The following is a 21381-nucleotide window of genomic DNA, read 5'->3' on the forward strand; positions in this document are numbered from 1 at the left end:
CATAAATAACATTTTTATATATCATAAGTAAACAGTTTGACCTCAATAATTGCCTTGTACTTAGTCTTTAATGTTTTCCTTATATTCTTCTGAATTTATTAAATGAAATTTTCCACTTTTTTTGGTGCAAATACCTGAAAATCTTTCAGCTTACCAAATGTCCTTTTATTTTTTTCCATTCATGATTATATTGAATTTTGCTAAATAAGTTATTCTTGGATTCAACCCCAGGTCTTTTGCTCTTTAAAATATATAATATGCTCTAGATTTCTTGTTTTCTACCAAGAGAATTAACAGATTATCCATTGCTTGTTTCTTGGTACATACCCACAGATTTTATATATATATATATATATATATGTATAATATACATATAGATATATATATATATATATATATATATATATGTATGCGTGTATATATGTTTGTTTCAAATGGTAGCCATCTCTTGAACTGGGGAAGGAAGAAAAAATTGCATGGTAATTTTGTTGTATATTTGAAAGGAACAGCAAGTTGTGCATAGTAGATTTGTAGTTTCTTATACAATTATCTTTTTTTATTATACTACATTATGAAATGGTAATGGTTGTTTTATTCTGTAAATTATAAAGAAAATTTAAAAAATATATGGGAAAATGTAAGTTCTCATTCATTTTGGAATTTTTAATAAGTTTACCTTGTGAATTTGACATATATTTCTATTCAAATTTCATCAGTTCAAAGAATGTCATTTCAACTGTTGTGACTTATGAAGAAGTACTATTTTTGATTTACTTAAGGGTTTTTGTGGCAAAGCAGTGATAAAATCTGATGTCATTATCAATAAATCAGTTTTAGAGATTGGGTTAAATCTCATTTCCTCCACTCCCATACTCTATTTCTAATCTTATTTTTCTCCCTTTCCCCCTTCACTTTTTAAAAATTCCACCAAGAATTTGTATCTTTTTTTGGGGGGGGAAGTCAAACATTTATGATTAACTTTTCAAATCCTTCCTTTCTTAATGGGTACAATGTGACAACCTGAGAAAATATCAGGTTTTTATGTATGGCCTGGGAATCTGACTATTCAATAGAGTGATTTTTTTTTTTTGCAAGGCAATGGGGTTAAGTGACTTGCCCAAGGTCACACAGCTAGGTAATTATTAGGTGTCTGACGCTGGATTTCAACTCAGATCCTTGTGACTCCAGGGCCAGTGCTCTATCCATTGCACCACCTAGCTGCCCCCAATAGAGTGACTAGTGATAGTATCTCTGAGAACTGAGCTGTTTCTTAACCCACTCATACAATGGACTATGATATGGTTCTTTATTGTCCAAAGTCTGCTTTTCCACTTAAAAAAGTAGGTGATCACTTGCATGTTATAGCTATAGGGGCCCAGGAAAGGCCCCCTGCCTTCAAATACTTACTCTGCTCTGAAATTTCATAATAAAGTATTATAATTTGGTGACTTTAATATGAACAGAGAGGGATCAGTACTGTGATCTATGTAGGCTATCATATATATTAACTCTTTAGCAAAACTAGTGTGATGAAACATAGTCTAGGCACTTTGGCTGGATAAGAGGATGGAAATTTTAGAAATGAACTTGAACTACTCAGCATGGTCACTATCTTCATGATGAAAAACAATGCAGAATTTTTATTGTTATACTTATTATTACCATTTTTTGCAATCATGCCATCATTTATATTTGATCATGAATGCTGCAGTTAATCTATAGTTATATAAACACAATCTAAGATTTATTCCTCTATAAAGTCACCAGAACTCTGCTGAAGACATATAATTCCAAAAAAAAGTGCTATCTATGATTACCTTATGTCCCAGTTGGTTTCATCTACCCAGCAACAGACCAAGTGACAAGAAAGGTACTTTAAGTCAGATACTCACTGTAATAGCTAAGATTCATGCTGTGATTTCACTTAGTATAGCAATTTGTTATTGAAATTGGAATGTTAAAAAGAATTCAGGTAATCTCCTGAGATTCTTGTTGAATTAATTATTTTTTTTTCTAGTAAAGAGTTCAAAATGCTTCCCTCTTTTTTAAAGGAGTGGGTTTAAGAAAAGAAAAAAAAATATAATTAGATTATATTGAAGAAGCTACCCTAAGAGGATTCTGGTGATTTTTGAGAAATCAAAGCCCAGACTTTAAATAATGATGATAAATTATATTTTATTTTAGTTATTTATTTAAAAAAGTATTCTTAAACTCACCAAATATGATTTTCTAGAAAGATTTGGATTTCCTTTGGGAAAAAAGAGAAAAGAATGAGAAAAATTAAATAGAGAGGTAGATGAAGTATAGAGGAGACAAGTAACCACAACATGAGCTATTTGAAGCAATGTTTGTTGGGCACCGTCCAACTGAAGCTTTTTGCTTTTCTTCAATACAGGGTGGTTGGTGGTATGTTGATTGGAATATGAAAAGGAGACCCTCAGAGATCTAAGTTAAGTGTGGAGATGAAATTCAGTCTAAGATCACTTTCTGACCTTCTGACCTTTCATATTTCATTAACCCAGGAAAGACAACAAGATTATGAAATAATTAATATGAATTCTAAGATATACAAGTTCTGCTCAGGGATATGGGGAAAAAGAAATTGTTTTCTTCACAGTTTCTTAGGATAGGTTACCATTTACATTGACAGAAAATCTTAAAGTACTATGTAAATACTATCTGTTAATATAGAGGCAAAATGTTGGAAGACAGGTAGTGTGATATATTAATAATAATTTATACAAAAACAACAATCTTGTAAAGACAAATGACTAAAGTACTTAAGCAGTCTCATCAATGAAATGACTAGTCATGATTCTAGAGTACTGAAGATTAAGAATGCTTCATGATAGAAAGATAATAGACAGTGCAGAATTATATGTTTATGCTTATACATGACACTATATATATGACACACACATACACATATATATCTATATCTACAGATATATATACACACATGACATGAATGCAAGGATTTGTTTTGTTTGATTTTACTTATTTTTATAAGATTTTTTTCTTTTTTACCTTTTCAATATAGAGGTGTGAAAGGGGAGGAAGAAAAAAAATTGATTATTAATTAGACATTTTAAGCCTAATTAAAGAAAGAGCTGGATTTTAAGGGACCTTATTTTTGTTGAGTGACTGAACAAGACACATTACTTTTTGAAAACCCAGTTTTCTCATTTTTAAAATTAAGCAGTTGACTCAGAGGATCTCTTAGAAACTTTCAAACTGAAATTGAGAGTCTCTATTGACTAAGAGAAAAGAAATGCAGTTTGAGGTCATTGTAATTTAGTTAAAATGAAGAGGAAGATTGTAATCTGGGAAGACCAAGAAGTAAATAGAGAAACTCTTTGGGATAAATTGCAGATCCATCCCACTGTTGTGTTATGGTTTTTAGAGATCATGTCTGCAACTTTAGGAGCTGTCAAGTCAACAAAGAGTTGTTCTGAGCTTATTCCCTGCCAGGCTTAGTGGATAGAGCACTGGCCCTGTGGTCAGGAGGACCTGATTTCAAATCTGGTCTCAGACATTTGACACTACCTGTGTGGCCTTGGACAAGTCACTTATACCTGATTAACTCAATTGGGCCATTTCCAGTTGTCCTGACTCATATCTGGCTACTGAATCCAGATGTCTCTGGAGGAGAGAGTGAGGCTGATTTAGTTCACTTGCTTGTCAGGGGGTCACCTGCCTGATGTCATGGTCTTCTTTGAGAATGAAGGACAAAATATAATCATCATTGGGCTAAATACTAGGAAAAGAAAGAAAGGCAGAAACAGGCCCTGCCCTCAAGGAGGTCACAATTTATGGGAAGAGATTTAAACAACTAGGAATAAATGAGTTAAGATAAATTTCAAATCATCTTAGAGGAATAGTACTAGCATATGAGGGATTGAGACAGGCTTCTTTTGAGGGGATTTTTCTTTTGCAAGGCAATGGGGTTAAGCGACTTGCTCAAGGCCACACAGTTAAGTAATTATTAAGTGTCCGATGCTGGATTTGAATTCAGGTCCTCATGATTCCAGGGCTGCTGCTCTATCCAATGGGTCATTTAGCTACCCCCTAGGACAGGCTTGTTGAAGAAGTTGGTAGGTGAAACTTGAAGGAGGCCAGGAAAGTCAAAAAGTTGGCATGTGCAGTCCTATGCTTTAGGAATATTCTTTTGGTAGCTGAGTGGGGAGAGATACGAGACAGGGAGACCAACTAGAAGCCTGATAAAGATATGTAAAAATCCAGGCTTGAAGCAGTTAAGATATGAGGTGATGATTGTCACCCAACTGATGGCATTATCAGAGGAAAGAAGAGGGTATAAGAGGGAGATTTGCAAATTTACCATCTTGGGGGTTTGGCAAATTATTGGATATTTGGAATCAGACAATGGAGAATGAAGATGGCACTTAGGTTATAAGCCTGGGTGACTGAGAGGGCTAGTGATGTGTACCACAAAAACAGAGAAAGGGGAGGGTGTGCAAGGGAAATATGAGTTCAGCTTTTAGAAATGTTTAGTTTAATATGTATAGGGGGCATTCATTTCAAGATATTTAATAGGTAGTTGGAAATGTTACACTGGAGCACAGGAAAGAGGTTAGGACTAAATAAATAGATATAAGAATCATTAGCATAGAGATAATAATTGAATCCAAGGGAACTGATGAGATCACTATATGAAATAATACAACAGACGAAGAAAAATAATAGACAGGGCCTGGGGGTCTCCATATTTAGTATGCATTCTTTAAAAAGAAATTCAATAAGGGCAACTTAAAAGTAACAGTCATTTTGTAGGAGAACCAGGGAAAAACTGTCACTCTCTAAAATCCTAGAGAAAGAATATCAGAGAAGTCAAAAAAAAAGATGAGGATTGAAAGGGACCTTTTAAGTAGGGTAGCATATAGGCATAATGATATATTTTGGACAACTGGGAAAAGCAGGGATATAGGACTAGATATACCTTTTTACATAATGGGAGTTTTTGGTTTACAAATAGTCTATAAATTGACATCTATTTTCTACTGCTCTGCAATATGCCCTTCACTTAGAAAAATGGTTAAAAGAAATAGAATTTCAGTTGGGAATTTATCCCTAGTTTAACTGTTAAAGTGTTTTTCTTACATAAATACTTCCTCAGATCATATTTCTGGGCTTTAAATATCAGTCTATTGCTTAAGTAATGTGCATACTCAACATTAAATCATAGCCTTCCTTATTGAAGAAATATAATTTTTATGTAAATTTTTGTGCAGAAGCCTATCTGTCCCTGGTATCATTTTAGTTCTCCTTCTCCATACTTTTTTTTGGGGGAGAAGTGTGTTCAATGGATAGAGAGCTCTGGATTTGGAATGAAGAAGACATAGATTCTATTTTTATCTTAGACACTTACTGCACCCTAAATTCTCAGTGTCTCATTGCTGTCATCTGTTTTAAAAAGGAGCAGGATCCTCAGTGGTCATAGTCAGCACCCTGTGCAGTGATCCAAACTCTGATCTACAGTGTCATTCAGGGCTGTCTATTATTATCTTCTTAGGATATACACCTTGACCTATATAAGGGAAATGGGATGATTCTTTTCAAGTTGATTATTATGGTCATCATCATCTTAATTCTTTTGGCCTACAATAATCCTTCATCAGTCCATAGCCTCGGAGCTAGGATATTAAACTAGTCCGACTCCCTCAATTTATGGATGAGGAAACAGAAACACAAAAATATGAAATCACTTTTCCAAGATCATACAATAATCTGTGCTGGTTTCTGGGTCCTAACTGTGCATTATAAGAGAGAATTTGGTAGTTGTAATGGAATTTGGGGTCTTGCCCCTCCACTGACTTATAATGAAGCAAATCTGCTACTTTCCTATCTACTAGCCACAACATTTTCTGTTTTTTGCTATTATGACCCAGAAAAACAAAGTAATGTTTATATCACCTGGACAATACATGTATACTTACATACTACACATAAACTTTGTATGTATATATATATGTATGTATGTGTATTTAAAATTTTTTTCCAAGGTAATATTTGTTGGGATTTTGTTGTTTTTTACAAGGTGAGGGGTAAAGTGTCTTGCCAAAGGTCACACAGCTAAGAAATTATTAAATGTCTGAGGCTGAATTTGAACTCAGGTCCCCCTGACGCCAGGGCAGATGCTCTATCCACTCTGCCACCTAGCTGCAACCCAAGATAATTTTTAACACTAAAAAAATGCCCATATTAATCCTTAGGGAATCAAAGGTGATAAGCTCTCTGTATTCTACCCTACTCAAATGAAATCTGGAGTAATGTACTCAGTTCTGGGGATTAGAGTTTAAAAAAGACATCTATAAGCTGTGTACCATCCAGAGGAAGGTAACCAGAGGTGAAGGATTTGAGTTCCTGACATTTGAAAGAATTTTAGATGTTTACCTTAGAGAAGATAAGACAACATTCAAGTATCTGAGACATTGTAATGGGAGATTAGACTTTAATTGACTCTAGAGGGAGAAGTAGAGACAGAATGTGAAATTTGCAAATTTGATCCTTTGATATCATAACCATTTTTCTAAGAATTAGAATTATCCAAAACTTCAAGGTTTTACCTTGTGAGGTAATGGGGTTCTCCTCATTGGAGGACTTCAGGTAGAGATTGGATGACCACTTGTTCCACATTTGGTGGACCAATCGTCCTTTGGTCCCAATGATGGGAAGGAGTAATTATATTTGCTAAATTCAAACACCCTCATCTTTATTATAAATTATACAAACTTGAATTGTATGGTAGTTTGAATCTCTTTTCAGTGATAGGAGTCAAACTGGCAATCCACTAATATATAGGGACACTGGTCATTTATGAGAATAGAGAATTCCCTCTTTGATTTTGCCATAGCTCTTGGATGGGCAAAATCAGATTCAATAGAGGCAGCTCTCTTAGTTCAGTGCTCTGGAAATAGCTAGAGTTTGTCAGTCCATAGCCTGAGAACCAGACAGGACCTTAGACTAGTCCAACTCCCTCACTTTATTGATGAGGAAGCAGAAACACAAAAATATGAAGTCACTTTCCCAAGATCATACAAGTATTAAGATCATAGAATTGAATTCAAGTCCTCTTATTCCAACAGCATTATATCTACTGGGTCAAGATGTTATGTGTACTTGGAGAAATATTTTTATTATCCATTCAAGAGGCAGTTCAGTGGGGACAGAGGCCTAATCTTGAAGTCAGCAAGTCAACTCCTATTGTGAACTATACAGGTTGTGTGGATCTGAGAAAGTCACAGAACTTTTCAGTGTCCTGAGAAACTCCTTTCAATTCCAAGGAGAAAAAGCTATCAATTTACATAGCTAAAATGAATTTCCTAATTATGGATGGGAAAAAAAATAGTATGAATGTAAATGTGGGAAGAAGCTCAATTCATATTCAGAGCTCCCATGTAACCATTTCTAGCAGAGTTTCTTACCCATGGTAAGTTGAAAAATTAAGTTGTCTAGAACCAAATTTTCTTTCTTTTTTTTTATTTTCTAATTTTTTTATTCTCATTTCGTACAAATGTTTTTTTTACATTAATAAAATATACTTGTTTACAAGTAAACAAAATACCCCTCCCCCCATGAATATAGATAGACTTGCTTGGGTGAAAAAGTAAAGGGGAGAGAAAAAAAATTAAAATAAAAAAAATAATAGTATAATTGTAGGTATGGCCAGGTGGTGCAATGGACAAAGCACCAGCCCTGGAGCCACGAGCACCCGAGTCCACATCCAGCCTCGTAAACCCAATAATCACCCAGCCATGTGACATGCAAGCCACCCGATCCCCACTGCCCTGCAAAAACCAAAAAGAAGAAAGAAAAAAAAAGACCCAAAATAAAATAAAATAGCAATAATAGTAGGGGTGGCTGGGTGGCAGACAGAGCATTGGCCCTTGAGCCAGGAGCACCTGGGTCCAAATCCGGCCTCAGACACCCAAAGATCATTTTGCTATGTGGCTCCAGGCAGGCCACCCAGCCCCACTTGCCCTGCACCCTCCCCCAAATAATAATAACAAAAAATGTGCTTCAGTCTTTGTTCTAACACCATCAACTCTGTCGTGAGTGGATCACATTCTTTATGATAAGTCCATCACAAAAGTTACTTCCATATTTTTCCAACGTTGCCATTGCTGATCGCAACTCCCTCCTTTCTTATTTCTCCACTACCATGCACTATATTTTCCCTCTCCTTTCACTCTGACTCTGCTGTAGGGTCGCTGAGTGGCGCAGCAGACAGATCCCTGGTCCTGGGGCCAAGAAGCCCTGAGCCCCCATACCACCCCTTAGGCCCAGAATCCACCTGGCCCTATGGTCCTGGGCAGGCCTTCCAATCCCAGCCCCTTGCAGGAAGTAAAAAAGAAAATGTGTTGTATCTGAACACTGTCCCCCGCCATGGTCCATCCTCTCCTCCTTTATTAACATCCCCACCCCTTCTCCCTGCTCTCCCCTCCTTCTTACTCCAGATGTCTATACCCCACTGAGTATATTTGCTGTTTCCTCTCCTAGCCATCTCTGATGAGAGCAAAGGTTCCCTCATTCCCCCTTGCCTCCCCCCTTCCATATCATTGCAATAGGTCATTGTAATAAAAAAAATCTTATTATGTGAAATATCTTGGACTATTCCCCCTCTCCTTTTTCTTTCTCCCTTTCCATTTCCCTTTTTTTCCTATTGACTACGTTTTTACACCATATTTTATCTTCAAATTCAGCTTCCTCCTGTGCTTCAACTATAAAAGCTCCCTCTACCTGCTCTATTAACTGAGATGGTTCATATGAATATTATCAGTATCATTTTTCTATACATGCAGTTCATCCTCATTAAGTCCCTCATATTTCCCCCTTCTCCTCCAATCTCCATGCTTCACCTGAGTCCTGTATCTAAAGATCAAACCTTCTGTTCAGCTCTGGCCATTCCAAAAGGAACCTTTGAAATTCCCCTGGTTCACTGAAAGTCCATCTTTTTCCCTGGAAGAGGACATTCAGCCTTGCTGGGTAGTTCATTCTTGGCTGCATTCTAAGCTCTTTTGCCTTCCATGGTATATTGTATTCCGAGCCCTACGAGCTTCCGATGTAGATGCTGCTAAGTCCTGAGTGATCCTGACTGCAGTTCCACGGTATTTGAATTGTGTCCTTCTGGCTGCTTGTAATATATTCTCTTTGACTTGGGAGTTCTGGAACTTGGCTATAATATTCCTAGGGGTTGGTTTTTTGGGATCTCTTTCTCGGGGGGGATCGGTGAATTCTCTCCATTTCTATTTTGCCCTCTGCTTCTAGAATATCAGGGCAATTTTCCTGTAGTAATTCTTTGAAAATGATGTCAAGGCTCTTTTCCTGATCATGACTTTCAGGTATTCCAATAATTTTCAAATTATCTTTCCTAAGTCTGTTTTCCATATCAGTTGTTTTTTCAATGATATATTTCACATTTTCTTCTAATTTTTCATTTTTTTGGTTTTGAAGTATTGATTCCAGATTTCTGGTAAATTCATCAATCTCCCTGAATTCTATTCTTTGTCTGAAGGATTTATTCTCCTCAGAGAGTTTTCTTATCTCTTTTTCCATCTGGCTAATTTTGCTTTTTAAAGCTTTCTTCTCCTCAATAACTTTTTGAACTGTTTTATCCATTTGACCTAAGCTGGTTTTTAGCATGCTATTTTCTTCAGCATTTTTTTGGATTTCCTTGACTAAGCTGCTGACTTCATTTTCATGTTTTTCCTGCATCTCTCTCCTTTCTTTTCCTAGTTTTTCTTCCAACTCCCTCATTTGATTTTCAAAGTCTTTTTTGAGCTCTATCATAGCCTGAGCCCAATTTCTGTTTTTCTTGGAGTCTTTAGATGTAGGAGCTTGTGCTTCCTCAACTTCAGACTGAGTATTTTGATCCTTCTTGGGCTCATTTGCAAAATATTTCTCAATGGTCTTCCTCTTGTATATTTCACATAATAAGATTTTTTTCCTCTTGCTTGCTCATTTTCCCAGCCTAAGCCTGTTTTTGGGGTACTTCCCTGAGCTTTTGGGACACTCCCACAAGGGTCTCAGTGTGTGAGGTTCTGTCCTCCCTCCCTCCTGGTCTGTGAATGAAAATAAGCGCCCCGCTCTGCCACGGAGCTGAGGTGGGGGGGCCTAGACTGGGATCAGGATCTGAATGTGGTCAGAGCCCCAGAGTCCTGTTCCAGAGGCAGAGGACAGAGCTCTGCAGTCTCTCTCTCTTCACTCCCCTCCCTAGGTTCAATAGGCTCATGCCCTGGAGGCTCCTGCTTATGGGCTCAGCCTGCTTCTGTTTCAGGATCAGGGCTGGGGAAAGACCATGCTGCTGGCTGTGTGCCCTGAGGGCTGGGCTCCACGTGCTGGCTCTGGCAGAGGTCCCCCGCTGTTCCCCCACTTTGTGCCCGGTGCTCCCCGGGGTGCAGCTCAGGAGACTCCCCCGCTGCTGTGAGCTGAGACCCCCAGCACCCGGGGCTGCCTCCGGGAGGCTGAGGTTCTTTGGCTCTGGCAGGCCACCCCTCTGGCGGGCAGCCTCTCTGATCCTGGGGAGCAGAGCCTTTCTGCTCTTTTCCAGGTTACCTTGAGTAGGAGAACTGCCTCACTGGGTGCCTTTGTGGGTTCTGTCTCTCGAAAGTTTAGTTAGAGTCCTTAGTTTATGAGTTTTTATCAGAGGGCTCCTAAGACTCGATCCCTTCATGTCACCATCTTGGCTCTTAGAACCAAATTTTCTTCAAGTCTGTGCCCCTTCCTTCTACCTTACTGCTCAACTTCCCCCCGCCCCAAGCTGCAAGAGTTGCTTAGCTACCTCTAATCATATCTATAAGCAACAGTGCATGAATAGAAAATGAAAAAAGACAAACATGAGTTATTCAAAGTCACGAAGGAAATCAATAGTTGAGACATTGTTACAATGAGTCTTCATTCTTGACCAGCACATTCTGTGTTCTCATCATTAATTGGTTAATCTAGAGAGCATCTTGGGGACAGACCAATTTATCATCCTGGTTTGGTTTTGTTTTTTTCACAAGAGGGAAGTAAAAGACCCAGTAATTACATAGTCTTCTCACAGATCAAGAGTATAGTGGGATTCAAAAATAAAACTCCTAGAGATCACCTCAGAGCTCCAGAATATTGATTTATTCTTTTAGCTAACATTTATTAAGGATTGGTTCCATGCAAAGAAAGGGATAGTCTTAGAATGAGAAACATCTGAGTTCAAATGTTTTCTCTGACACATACTTCCTAGAGGAATCTGGTTAGAAGAACCTTTACCTCTCAGTACCTCTAGGGAATTCTGTAATACTATAATTTCCTGGACATTTGTGGATTTGTATTGGTAGATGGAGTATCTTCACTAGGAATTCTGAGCTATTAAAAAAAAATCACAGAATCAGACACCATACTTTTTTTTTTAATTAAAAAGAAGCAGTGGAATAAGCAGATGTATGTGATGTATAATTCTTTCTCTTGTGTAACTTGTATTCAAGGAGAGGTGTTGACACTTTTTACTGTATTTCTTTAGCAAATATGATAGATTTCAGAAGAGGTGACCTAGTAAAGTATTCTGAGATGCTAGATATGGCTATATCTTAAAAATGATGAAATATAATAATTATCACTAGTAGCAGTGATATGGCTTTCAAAAGTTTTTATTTGGGGAAGCATGTCAAATAAGGTACAATGAATTTTTACTTTACTACAAACCAAAAAATAATGAGAAGGTGACAATGATATCATTTTAGTGCTCTTAAGAACTGGCTTTGAATTATCTATTTATAAGAAAGATTAAATCCTTGTATATTCAATTTTAAAATATATTTAAAAATTGCAACATGAAAAAAGAGAAGTTTTCTTACAGCATACATATTAATAATTTTGTTTTACAATAATCTTCATGAATTATTCTATTAATTCTCGAGCCACATTTATTGAGCCTCTACTGTGGACAGAATACTACATACAACAGAAGTAGAAAGTTACTTGGCATCAAGTAACTTAGTTCTTCAATGGTGGAAGCAAGATATATAAATGAAGAAGATATAAAAAAGTTTATAAAATAGAGTCAGATGAGCAGATTATAAATATTTTCTTTAAATGCTAAAGAGATGAGGTATGAATCAACCTAGGAGATACTACCTGGAGAAGATTTTCTAGTGAATATATTTCTTTAATAGGTCCTAGATCATCATATTTGAAATTTGAAGGAAACTCTGATGCTAATTGCACTATTCTATTTTTGTCTTTTATATCACCAGTACTTAGTGAAGTTTAGAGAACCCACCTCAGGTGTTCTCATGAACTAGTTGTACCTGACCTGTAGTAGAGCATTCCTATGTTGTACTGGTCTGATCAGTCACAGTTGGACATGCTGTAACTCGTCTCTGACATAGTGATGTTATTTTGGGCTTCTTTGATAATGAAGAACAATAACCACTTAGTGTCTGTCAGGACTTAGTACTTTATATTACCATTGCTTAGTATAGGAAAATGGAAGTTTGATAAAAAAAGAATGGGAGATGACATTTCAAATGAGAGTAATGATAAATGTCAAATATGGACAAAAGAGTTAAATTTATTAGCTTGAGACATAATCTCTAAAGTCCCTTCCAAGTCTAAGTCAATGATTCTATGAGGTCTGTATGAAGAAGAAATAAGAGAAAATGTTAATATGGAGTGGGGGTGATGTGTGATAGAGGATTCTGTTTTAATGTCATCCACCTAGAATATAGCTAATGAAATGTGTGAGGTACTTTATTAAATACATTTCTTTAGATGGTATCTATATGTTGAATTATGCCTTATATTAAATTGCTATCTAGAGACTATAATGATTTTAATTTTTTATGATAAAACATATCATGGCAGCTTATCACATTATAATCTCATGTGCAGTTTGAAAATACATTTTTAAAGCAGATACTTAAAATTGGCTCATAAACACATTTCTTAGACTTTATGCTTTTCTATTTCTAAATTGAGAAATGATGAGAAAGATTTCCTTCAAGAGTATAGGAATGTATTTTTTTAAGAAAGGAAAATTATTATTTGAGATTATGAGATTTCCTTTCAAGTCTGTCCTACACATAAATGAAGTGGACAACAGCCCACATGGTACAGGTTGAATAGTATCAGGAATTTTGCCTGCCCCCCCCGCCAAATATCTTACTCATACATTTACACTGATTATGGTCTGGAATTTGAATGTGTTAGAATTATTCTTCCTTGGAAAGACTTCAATGATGAAGTCTCTAGAATATTGCACTATAAAACGCATTTTACTTGATGGTGAAGAGGAGAGAGAGAATTTTGAAATATTTTCTGGGACTTTACTCTTAACTAAACAGATTAGTTAGTTAAGGTAAGAGCACAAGATGAACAATTTGATTCTGGGCAAGAGGAAAGTCAAGAGAAGCCTTGTATGTAGCTAGGGGGCATGACTAATATGGAAGGAGTGCTAAAGGAAGTTGGAGTTAGGAATGGGAGCTAGAGCATGTCCACTTTATGGATTTATAAATATAGACTTATAAATCAATGATTTCTTGTTCTTTTGGGCAAAACAGAAGTATTAGCTCACTATTATTATGATTCCTAATCCAGGAATATAATTGATCAAGAGGAAAATTATAGAATGAATTGTGAAATAATCTATTTTAATAAATAATTCATGTATATTTATTTTAATAATATTCATATATATTATTCTCAAATATTGTTTAGTATGGGTAAAACATGTTATATATCAGCAAGAAACTTCATTTGCATAGATCTTCAGTCTTCTAAAATCCCTTTGGTTGGAAATATAACTAGTGACTTAAAATTCAGAGTTTGTGTCAACTAGACATTATAGCAAGAAGCATATTGTTTTGAGACAAGATGGAGGTGGAGTCATGGCCTAATGTTTTCTACCATGTATAATATTATGAAATGAATATATCATTTATTTTGATATAACCTCTATTTTTCCAATGTATTCCCCCACCTTCATCATCTTCCCATAGAACCATTTTGTGTAACAAAAATAGTAAAAATATTTATTGAGCATATTGCCTCTTCTTGCAAACCTATCATGCTTCTCTACATTCAACATATGTGTAATTTCTTAAAGCATAGTAATATTCCATCATATTGTTTTAAATGCACACTTTCTTTGAAAGTTGGCAGATCTGAAAATTTTTTGGTTTCCTGGCAGCTAGATAGCACAGTGACTCAAGAAAAGAAGGTCTGAGTTCAAATTTGACCTCAGACACTTATCAGTCTTGTGACTGGGGCACAAAATCCTTTCTTAAATCCTTTCTTAATCTCTGTTTATCTCAATTTCCTTAATTGTAAAGTGAGAACAATAAAAACACCTACCTCCCAGGGTTGTTGTGTGGATCAAATGAGGTAATATTTGTAAAACCCTTATCTCAAAGTCTAGCACATGGTAGGTTCTTGATAAATGGTTTTTATTTTGCTTCAATCTGTTATTAATGTTTTAAAGTGTTTTGAAGGAGCATTTTGAAGCTCATTTGAATACCATCTCATGTGTATTGTATATCAGATTATTTCAAGGTCCTCTAGAAATCTGAAGCTAAACACTTTACAGAAGATGTGATTTCTATCACAGCACCCTCTGATGACATCCAGGAATTGTATAAATATTTGCTATGATTTTAAGATATGATAAAGGTTCATTGCATAGTAGGACCAAGCCAGAAAGGCATTGAGATATGACAGTATTTGACTAATTGACCTCACCTGGCAACTAACAAAGTATTTTTGAAAAGGAAGTGGTCAGAAATGAAAGAAAAAATGAAAGAATGAAAAAGGACTGACTGAATGAAACAAGCATATATGGTGGTTAGAAAGAAATTCTCCTTTGTAAGCACTCTATTGGAAATCTAAAAATCAGACTCAGTTAAGAATTTCTTAGTCTTAAGTTCTTACAGTTCTCATATTTTATCAGATCCCATAGGTAGTAATTGTCAGAGACTGTGTTCTCTTAATCCAACTACAAAAGGTGAGATCTGAAAAAGAAGAGAGGAGAGGAAATTCCAGGTGATAGGAATGATATAGCAGGTTCTCCTTTTCTCCTCCTTAATGGTATGTATATGAGCTCTGCTTTTATAGATTTAGATGAAATTAATGACATAAAGGTAAAGGAATAGAGATTCAATAACTTATAACTATTAGATCAGGAGACAGCATACAGGCAATGTTAGTCAATTTGACTCTTTGTGCACCGTCATAGACTGGATTTTTTAGCTGATGTTTTAATCTAATGTCTCTGCATAGTTTCTTGCTACCTAGGCTAGGAATTCTTTTTCTTCTGCTACTTAAAACCTTTCTGTCACTTTAAGAATCAGCTCAAAGGCCACCTCCTTCAAGAAGACTTTCCTCCACCCAGTCCAAAATTTTGTTTATTCATATTACTTATAGTATTTATTGTATTTGCCCATTAGAATGATGATGATGATGATGATGATGATGATGTTTGTCCTTCATTTTAAAGAATACGATGACATCAGGGAAGTGAAACCATGACAAGCACATGATTTGGATTTGAGTTGGGGCTGCTGTGCTAAGTCACCAGGCTCACTTTCTTCTCCAGAACCATATGGATCTGGTTGCCAGATATAAATCAGATAGCCCTGGATGAAGGATAATCAGGGTCAAGTCATTTGTCACACAACTAGTAAACATAAAGTATCTAAGATGGGATTCAAATTCTCATCCTCCTGATTCCAAGGCTCTATCATCCACTGCATCACCTAACTGCCCCATTAGAATGTAATGCCTTGAGATCAGGACCTATCTTTTTGTCTTTGCATGCCTAGAATCTCTGAATTAAGTCTTAAGTTACAAAGAAGCAAGGAGTTATCTCTGAGAAAGACCTTTGGGATCCCTGACCAAAGATAAGGATTCATATCTTTAAGCCAAGATATGGTTTAAACTTTAGGATAATAAATGAGAGCATAGTCACTGCACTATGATAAGTGCTCTCTTCCTTTCATATTCTTTCCATCTACTGGTATTCACTGGCACTGAATTTTGTCAAGAAGTCAACACTTTTCTGTTCAACCCTTCCAAGGTTGGCAATTTTTTTGCTTACATCACTTAATACCTAAAACAAAGAGTGGAGGAGCAGGTATTTGCCTTTTTAAAGCTCTGCCACAACCACTCAATACAAAGGCTTAGAGTTCTGTGTGAAGAAAAGCAAACAGACTAGTATAGTTGGATCATGGACTGTAGATAATAGTGTAATGTTGTAGGAATATTGGAAAGATAGGAAGGCTCAGGTTATGAAGACCTTCAAAGGTCAATAAAAGTACTTTATCCTTAAAGGGGGTGGGATGATATATTGAATTTTATTGAATATAGATATGCTAGGAGCATATCTATGCTTTAGGAAAATCACTTTGGCAGCTGAAACAAAGAAAAATAATGTACAATACATCAGAAATTTGCATGTCATTCTTGGCTACTAGTCATGATAATCTCTGCATCTGTCTAAATTAAGCATATGAACTGCAGAAGCAAAAACATCTGACTTCTCAGCTCCTATTCCCAAACTGCTAAGAATAGTGAAATTATGATGACTGTGGCCGCTACCAATTCTGACTTTCTCATTTCAGATTGAATCTCAGCAGTGCTCACTAATTCCTCTTTTCATCAGTTTTGCCCTCTATCATATTCTCCACAGGGATTATTCTAAATCTCCTCTGTCCTCAAGTCTACAATTTTATTTCCACGCACTCAGCAGATGACCTCACCTTCTTTTTGCCAAGACTAATTCTTTCACTTGATGCTATCTTTTTTTCTCTCCTCCATATTGTGACCCTTAAAATATTTCAAATGTTTGTTCTTTTTTTTAAACTCCCCTTTCTTTTTTTCTTTCCTCACTCTTTGTAATTTAGTCCAAGGGCACAAATTATTTGAACATTTTGTGCCTTCAGCATTTAGTACAATTTAGTTGCAATGTGCCCTGGAATCCATGAAGAGTGGAAGAAGGTACATTTCATATATATCTATATATCTATATATCTATATAGATATAGATATATAGATATATAGATATCTATATATCTATATCTAACTCAATTGTTTTATCCTGAATTAATATAATCTATATTTTATTAAATCCTGAATCTAAGCACACACAATTCCTTTCCCCTTACTTTTCACTTTATCCTTTGTCTAATCATTTCCCCACCCCCAACTTTCTTAGGATTTTATCCCTTTACAAAGGAGTAGTTTTTAGCAATTTAGCACATACATTAAAAAAAGTCTATATTATCTTTAAGGTTAAAGCTTCCCTATAAACAGGCAGTTTTAAAACCAATGAAGTATGCTAGATAAATTATTCCCAGTTGAAAATCCCTTATATGAGAGACTTTGCTGCTAAACTTTTAGGAACTGTGGCTTAAAACATTTTTAGCAGCTCTCTTTATGGCGGCAAAGAACTGGAAATTGTGGGGATTTCCATCAATTGGATAATGACTGAACAAGTTGCATATGATTGTGATGGAATACTTCTGTGCTACAAGAAATGAGTTTGGTAATCTTAGAAAATATAGATTAATTTGCATGAAATAAGGAAGAGTGAAATGAGTAAAACCAAAATAAATTGGAAAAAACACCAATATTATTTTAAGAACAACTTTGAGCAACTAAGTTATTTTGCTTATTATAAAGACCCAAATTGACTTCAAAAGACATATGAAGGGAGATGCTATCTGCATCCAAAGGAAAAAAATGATAGGAGTATGTATGAATGATTTTACATATATATATATATATGTATACACAAATATATACGTACATATACATACTTGCATGCATGCATGCATATATAAACAGGGTGGGGGAAGGAATTATTTTTTATTTTATTTATTTAAGGTAATGGGGTTAAGTGACCTGCCCAAGGTCACACAGCTAAGCAATTATTAAGTGTCTAAGGTCAAATTTGAACTCAAATCCTCCTGACTTCAGGGCTGTGCTCTATCCACTGTGCCACCTAGCTGCCCTGGAAGGAATTTTTTAATAAAACAAATATTTAAAACAATAACAAGTTGTACATAATAGATTTGCAGCTTCATGTGCAATAATCTTTTTTAAATTGCATTATGTTATGGACATCATAAATTAAAAATATAATTGATACAAATTAAAAGGAAAATGAAGTCATATTCTATTCTAATTCCTTTTGTTTCTTTATTAAACATAGCTTTTTAATTCTCTTTTAATTGGTTTTCTTTCCATATCCTGCTACTGTAAATTTCTGTTAGCATATTTTTTCTCAGTATATACCTTTTCTTTTGGATATTTTGGGCATTGATTTAGCAACCTTTTTGATTTTTTTTCTCTCATCAGATGAATTTAAAAATGAATCAATTTCTTAAAGAACAATTGATTTCTAAATCATATCTTTGCTATTGGTAAAAAAAAAGAAGAAATGCTACTATGAAACAAATAAAATCAATACATTCAATAGGAAGATTCAATATAAAATAAGAAAACCATAGACTGATATCCCTAATGAACATTGATGTACACATTTTATTTTTTCCTTCAATTGTATATTGTGATATTTTTGCTTTCATTTTTATAAGATTTTGAGTTCTAAATTTTTCTCCCTTCCTTCTTCTTTTCTCCCTTTTCTGAAAATGGTAGACAGTTAGATATATGTACTATCATGTAAAATATATTTCCAAATTGCCTTGGCTGTAGAAGTAAAAGATCAAAAGGAAAAAAATAAGCATGAGAAAGAATAATTCAACAAAAGTGCTTTGTTCTGTATTCAAAGTCCATCAGTTCTTTTTCTGGATGTGGACAATATTTTCCTTCATGAGTCCTTTATACTTGTCTTGGATCACTGTGTTTCTGAGAAGAACTGGATTATTCACAACTGACTATCACATAATGTCATTGATTCTAAGTACATAGTTTTTCTGGTTCTTCTTATTTCACTTTGCACCAGTTCATACAAATCTTTCCATGTTTTTCTGAATTCTGTCTGTTCAACATTTCTTGTTGCACAATATTATTCTTTTACATTCATATACCACAGCTTGTTCAGCCATTCCCCAATAAATGGACATCTTCATTTTCCAATATTTTGCCACCATAAAAAATGCTTCTATAAATATTTTTGTACATGTAAGTCCTTTTCCATTTTTTGTGATTTCTTTGAGATACAGATCTAGTTGGTGTTGATGGACCAAAGGGCATGCCAAGTTTGGTTGTCTTTTATGCAAGCATTTTAAATAAAATATTAGCAAGGAAGCTAAAATATAGAGATTATATGATCGGTTGAATTTGCAGCATCAGTCTAGGGTCAGTTTAAAATTGGGAAAATTATAAACTTTATTCACTCTGTTTATAATTAAAAACTTTCCCTGGTTTCCATATTAACTTTTGGTTCTTCATTTCTTCATTCTTCTCCCATCTGAATGTTCTTTCTTGGTTTTAGCTTATTCCTCCTATATCCTAGTTGTGTATATGTCCCTGAAATGAGATTCTGTCTTTGACCCTCTTTTCTCTACTATCCCTTTTCATAAACTGGTCTATTTCCATCATTTGGGTGATCACTTCTATGAAGATGATTCTAAAATCTGTATATCCAGGCTTATTGTAGTCTTTTCCTATTTCCCAAAGGCATGGCGAATATTCCATCATCTCCTTAAAGTCAATCTGTCCTAAGCTCATTATCTTTGTTCAAAAATTGAACTTCCTCTCAACTTCCCCATTTTGATAGTGGCACTACCAAAATCCAAGTCACTAATCAGTTGTCAATTCCCATTAGTCCTGCCTTCATAGGACCTCATATGCCTCATTCTTCTTCTCATATGACAATCACCCCAGTTCCACCCTTTAGTATCTTGCTATTATTATTCAGTTTACCAAAAGCATACTGAACATTTATTAAGTGCTGGAAATATAAAACAAATGGAAAAACAGCCACTGTTTTCCTTGAGGAGTATGTAATAGAGCAAAAAGTAAGAAGAGGAATGGACACAAGCCTTCTTAAAATTGCCATTCACAGGTTCTGACTCTTTGCACTGCCTCTGTGGTCATAGATCAAGCTGACCATTCAGCTTTAGTCTGTTAGAACAGTGATCCCTTTCCCCTCTCATTTCCATTCCCTCTCCCTATTCCTTCAGTCCAAGGGTAATACTACTCTACCTACAGAAAATATGTGCAAATATTTCATTAGTAGCATAACTGGCTATAATAAATGAGCTGTTTCCTGATAATCTTGAAGTGTTTTTATTTTTTTACCTTTATTTGAGAACCACAATTCAATTCACTGTAGGCAGAATGGCTTATTCAAGGGCTATTTAGAATTGAAGCAATTGTATAATGGGGCATCAACCTTACATTTGGAATGTTGGCCACATAGCAATTAACTTTGGAATATTTAAAGGGAAATAAATCTTGTTCTAACTTCTACATTCATTTGTTGTGTTTAGTATTCTTTTTTTCTCACTGATATGGGGTAGGAGAGTGGGACAGGAGGGGTAGGAGGAGGGAAATGGTAAGAGGAAAGAGGAATGAAGAGTCTATGTTTTTCTTTGGGAAGAAACAAATGTGGTCTTTCTAGCATTATGTTGATACTTTTTATGCCGCTGCAGAACTCTTATGCCTGTGGCCAAATATGCCGATCTTGCACTTTGTCATGAACTAGTTCATCGAATTGCTTAGTGATTTATGAAAAAAGTCTTGGCCCCTGCTGGGGAGCTGTTCCAAGATTTAGAATTCTGTTGCAATCTCATTTGAGGCCTTCAATTTGGATACATTTTAGTGACCTCAGCCCAGATCTGAGGCACTCATTGAAAACTATACTATGATTCACTATCTCCTCATGAAGAGTCTCAAAGGAATATTGATCTGGCTTTCTATAGTTCTATAGTCTCCATGGTTTATATTCAAGAACCAGGAAATAAATAATCTGTGTAGCTGGGTTCCTTTTTGGTTTTAGGTTCACATTATTGATGAAAATCCAGAACAGGGTGAATTCAGATCCTGATAGCAGAAGATGACCAAGGAATCCATTTCCATTATTATACTTTATATGGTACAGTGGATAATTGAATTTTGAATATAGACATCTGTCATAATTAATTATGTGATGATGATGGTCAAATCAATTAAATTCTTATATCTCTAGTATTTCCTTGATAGCATTGTAAAAATCAAATGAGAAATATGTAGATGAAACTTTTGGCAAACTTTTAAAGCATTGTAAAAATGTTAGTAATTGCACATATTTATATATGTTTGTATATATATATATATTCAAATGCTGATGCATATGTATATGTGTGAGTATATGTGAAAAGATTCATAATAGAAGTTGCTGTCTAGTCATGGTGAGAAAGTAATCTAAAACCATTGTTAATTTTAATT

Source organism: Macrotis lagotis, chromosome X (genome assembly GCF_037893015.1).
Source record: "Macrotis lagotis isolate mMagLag1 chromosome X, bilby.v1.9.chrom.fasta, whole genome shotgun sequence".
NCBI lineage: Eukaryota > Metazoa > Chordata > Mammalia > Peramelemorphia > Peramelidae > Macrotis > Macrotis lagotis.